The sequence below is a fragment of the Schistocerca serialis genome, chromosome 1 (genome assembly GCF_023864345.2).
Source record: "Schistocerca serialis cubense isolate TAMUIC-IGC-003099 chromosome 1, iqSchSeri2.2, whole genome shotgun sequence".
Classification (NCBI taxonomy): Eukaryota; Metazoa; Arthropoda; class Insecta; order Orthoptera; family Acrididae; genus Schistocerca; species Schistocerca serialis.
The window spans coordinates 1,061,065,926-1,061,071,133 of record NC_064638.1 but is presented as its reverse complement, the minus strand read 5'-3'; the positions used below and the strand labels follow the sequence as shown (position 1 = coordinate 1,061,071,133).

At 40.9% G+C, this 5,208-nt stretch overlaps 1 pseudogene; it reads left to right on the top strand.

Annotated features, from left to right (window-relative positions):
• Positions 1 to 972: 972 nt before the first annotated feature.
• Positions 973 to 1,090, top strand: LOC126426900 (5S ribosomal RNA; annotated as a pseudogene).
• Positions 1,091 to 5,208: the final 4,118 nt, after the last annotated feature.

The window sequence follows — 5,208 nt, the reverse complement described above, 5'->3', positions numbered from 1 at the left end:
AAATGTAATTGATATGAAAGGCATAGGGAATACAGAGTTAGTGTCACTGTTTAAGAACTTTGGAAGTATCAAATAAGGCGGAAGGAATAGATAATATTTCCTCGTAATTTCTGAAATCATTAGGGGTAGTGGGAACCAAGTAACATATGAAGTTGGTGCGTAGAATTTGAGTCTGGAGACCTACCATCAGAACTTTGTAAGGTGACAGTTCTGTTTAGAACGTGATTACTGTTGCAAGTAAATTCCAACATGCCCTGATTGGTGAATGCTCTGTCGTATCACAGACAAACGTATTTCCCATTAAATTAACTAACGAACAAAATATGAGAAACGAAATTTATATGAGCAGTGTACATTTATCTTAACAGTTAAACTGTAAACGACAGATACATTCAATAAGAAACTGAACAGGTGAAAGTGAAGAAACATCTCTGATTCCAGCAATAGTGAATGTGTTTTTGAGAGTCGGCATACAGTCTGTCACGGTGCAGTGGGTGTGTAAACACAGATTTGTGATTATGACAGTCAAATATGAACAAAGAACATATGCATTTCTGTACATTTGCGTACACAGTCTCTGCAAGCTACGCCACCATCACACTGAACCTGTTTACTGTAACACGTACGTGGTGTATAGAATAAGGCATGCTATCTTTCGTGTGAACGTATTATGCGGCGATCGCAGAAGTAATCAATCAGTACAGCCAATGTATCTATTTGTGCGAGCATAAGAAGACTAAAATACAGTATGAGTCTCGTTAATACAAGTAAGTATCAAATGAACTATTAGGAAAAGCAAAGAAAAGGAGGAATGTTTTTGTAACACTGCATATAACTAAATTGTTAAATCAAATGATAAGACTAATACATGATTCCAGAGTGCGCAAAGCGACACGTGCTGGACTAATGGAAATACGTACTCATCATGTAAACGAAGTTACCACCCAAAAAACAAAGCATTTAATAAGATGGGCCAACGGCCTTGCCGCAGCGGTAACACCGGTTCCCGTCAGATCGCCGAAGTTAAGCGCTATCGGGCTGGGCTAGCACTTGGATGGGTGACCATCCGGTCTGCCGAGCGCTGTTGGCAAGCGGGGTGCACTCCGCCCTTGTGAGGCAAACTGAGGAGCTACTTGATAGAGAAGTAGCGGCTCCGGTCTCGGAAACATACGACCGGGAGAGCGGTGTGCTGACCACATGCCCCTCCATATCCGCATCCAGTGACGCCTGTGGGCTGAGGATGACACGGCGGCCGGTCGGTGCCTTTGGGCCTTCATGGCCTGTTCGGGATGAGTTTAATAAGCTAATCTCTCAGGAAGAGTGATGGTGGTAATTATACTACTCTTCGGTGTAAATGACCGAAACCGGGTTCTATACCTAGCTTCGTAGCTACCGACGTTATAAACACACAACAAATTAGTAACGACACGTCGAACTTAACTAGACTTGTACTGCTCATAACAATTTCGCATCATGGCTCAGTGGAAATTTAACCATGAAATGTTAGTACCTCACGAATGATTAACGGAAAAACTTTGCAGATATGATATCCCTTCTGATAAAGCCAATAACAGAACCATTTCATCAATATGTAGGGCACTGACGACCTTGCTGTTTAGCGCCCTCAGCCATAAATCATGATCATTACCATCATCATCAAGCTGCAACCCAGTGACAAGTCGCTTTCAACTCTTGGTCGCTGCACTCCACAACAGAGATTTGTATTCTACAACTGTTTTTCGGTGTGCTCGGGAGCGCTCTGCACTCACATTTTCCGCTACCTACGGAAATGAACCAAGTCTGCTTATTTCAAACTCACAGACGATACCTCCAAAGATAGTGTTCTTAGTCGATACTGGGTACAAAATCATCTTTTCATCAATTCTGCAGTAACTAGCTCGCGAAATAATTGAAACATAGAAGACGTAAAATGCAGTATTGAAAATGACGATTAAACAACTAACGTTCATCTATCGGACAAAATATCATCCATATAGTGCGAAGACAGCGAAGGCAGGTAAATACAAGTAACTGCTCATGCATCCAAGTTGCTGACAAAAGATAATACACAGACCAACGGAAAACAAAACTGATTATCTGTTAGATGACGATCAGTCTGGCTTTAGGAAAGGTAAGGGCACCAGAGATAGAGTCCTACGTTGCGGCTGATAATGGAAGCAAGGCTGAATAAAAAGCAGGATACGTTCATAAGATTTTTCCACCTGTAAAAAACATTCGACAGTGTGAAATGGGGCAAGACGTTCAAAATTCTGAGCAAAATAGGAGCATGCTACTTTAGAAGACGGGTATTATACAAGATGTACAAGTACCAAAAGGGAACAATAAGACTGAAATACCAAAAACTATGTGCTCTGATTAAACAGGGTGTAAGGCGGGGATGAATGTTTCGCCCCTACTGTTCAATCTATACATCGAAGAAGGAATGACGGAAATAAAAGAAAGGTTCAAGAGTGGGATTAAAATTCAAGGCGCTAGGGTATTAACGATAAGATTGGCTGGTTACCTTGCTATCCTCAGTAAAAGTGAAGAAGAATTAACAGAATATGTTGAACGGAATGAACAGTCTCACAAGTACAGAATGTGAAGTGAGAGTAAATAGAAGAAAGACAAAAGTAATGAGAAGTAGCGGAAATGAAGACAGTGAGAAACTGAATATCAAAATTGGAGATGCTGAAGTAAATGATGTTAAGGAAATATGCTACCTAGGAAGCAAATAACCCATGATCGACGAAGCAAGGAGGACATAAAAAGCAGACAAGTACAGGCAAAAATATCATTCCTTGCCAAGACAAGTCTGTTAGCATCGAGCACAGATTCTAATTTGAGGAAGAAATTTCTGAACATTGTAAAATAGTGAAATGTGGACTGTAGGAAGAAGAGAATTGAAACGTTTGAGATGTGGTGACACAGAAGAATCTTGAAAATTAGGCGAACTGATAAGGTACGTTCTCCGCAGAATCGGCGAGGCAAAGAGTGTGCGCAAAACCCTGACAAGAAGGAGGAACAAGATGATAGGACATCAGTTTAAACATCAGGCAGTAACCTCCATGGTATCAGAGGGAGCAGTACAAGGTGAAAACTGTAGAGGAAGACAGATATTAGAATACATCCACCAGTCGACCTGATAGGATACCAGTTCGATTTTACACAGAGTACGCGAAGGAACTAGCCCCCCTACTTGCAGCGGTGTACCGTAGGTCTTTAGAAGAGCGTAGCGTTCCAAAGGATTGGAAAAGGGCACAGATCATCCCCGTTTTCAAGAAGGGACGTCGAACAGATGCGCAGAACTATAGACCTATATCTCTAACGTCAATCAGTTGTAGAATTTTGGAACACGTATTATGTTCGAGTATCGTGAGTTTTCTGGAAACTAGAAATTACTCTGTAGGAATCAACATGTGTTTCGAAAAAGACGATCGTGTGAAACCTAGCTCGCGCTATTCGTCCACGAGACTCAGAGGGTCATAGACACGGGTTACAAAATAGATGCCATGTTTCTTGAGATCCGCAAGGCGTTTGATACAGTTCCTCACAGTGGTTTAATGAGCAAAGTAAGAGCATATGGACTATCAGACCAATTGTGTGATTGGATTGAAGCGTCCCTAGGTAACAGAATGCAGCATGTCATTCTCAATGGAGAGAAGTCTTTCGAAGTAAGAGTGAATTCAGGTGTGCCGCAGGGGAGTGTCGTAGGACCGTTCACAATATATATATAAATGACCTTGTGGATAACATCGGACGTTCACTGAGGCTTTTTGCGGATGATGCTGTATAATATCGAGAGGTTGTAACAATGGAAAATTGTACTGAAATGCAGGAGGATCTGCAACGAATTGACGCATGGTGCAGGGAATGGCAATTGAATCTCAATGTAGACAAGTGAAATGTGCTGCGAATACATAGAAAGAAAGATCCTTTATCATTTAGCTACAATGTAGCAGTTCAGCAATTGGAAACAATTAATTCCATAAATTATCTGGGAGTAGGCATTAGGAGTGATTTAAAATGGAATGACCATATAAAATTAATTGTGGGTAAAGTAGATGCCAGACTGAGATTGATTGGAAGAATCCTAAGGAAATGCAGTCTGAAAACAGGGGAAGTAGGTTACAGTACACTTGTTCGCCCACTGCTTGAATACTGCTCACCGGCGTGGGATCCTTACCAGATAGGGTTGATATGAGAGATAGAGAAGATCCAACGGAGAGCAGCGCGCTTCGTTACGGGATCATTTAGTAATTGCGAAAGCGTTACAGAGATGATAGATAAATTCCAGTGGCAGACTCTGCAGGACAGACGCTCAGTAGCTCGGTACGGGCTTTTGTTGAAGTTTCGAGAAAATACCTTCACCGAAGAGTCAAGCAGTATATTGCTCCCTCCTACGTATATCTTCGCGAAGAGACCATGAGGATAAAATCAAAGAGATTAGAGTCCACACAGAGGCATACCGACAATCTTTCTTTCCACGAACAACACGAGACTGGAGTAGAAGGGAGAACCGATAGAGGTACTCAAGTTACCCTCCGCCACACACCGTCAGGTGGCTTGCGGAGTATGTATGTAGATGTAGATGTAGAAACGTTATTTACCGCTTGCCTCCTGGAGCAGACCCTTGTACGATAAACTTTCGTGAAAGTGAACTTTATTTACCATGAGAGACTTCTTTTGCGAGTTATAAAGTGTCAAAATCTGATAAACACGTACTTTATTTACAAAAATATTACGAAAAATTTTAATTAAATGTGTCATGACCTACAAAGAACTGTTACACGGGACAATAATATCTATGATCGTTATCATTCTTAGAACAAATGCTCTGATGATTTTTTTTGTTCTCACTTCTTATTCTTAGATTTCTGGCGTTGTATCTTGAGCGTGCTGGAGGCCAGACGTGATTGCTGCAAGTGTAATTTGGTATTTTCAAGCACTCTCATGTTGTAATATTCTCTAAACCCATCAGCCTACGCTTTAAGAAGTGTCTGTGAATATTTTTAATAACACGCGAAAGGCGCAGATGCTATTTGTATTGTTGTCGGCCATCTTTAAGGCCGATAATCTTATTTCACAATATTTCTGAACTGATTAATAATATTCAACTCAGACTTGTTTAAAAAATACTAATAATACTCCTTCAGAGTGGATAAGTATTTTGCTTAATGTCAAAGAATTTTACGTGAAAGCAAAATG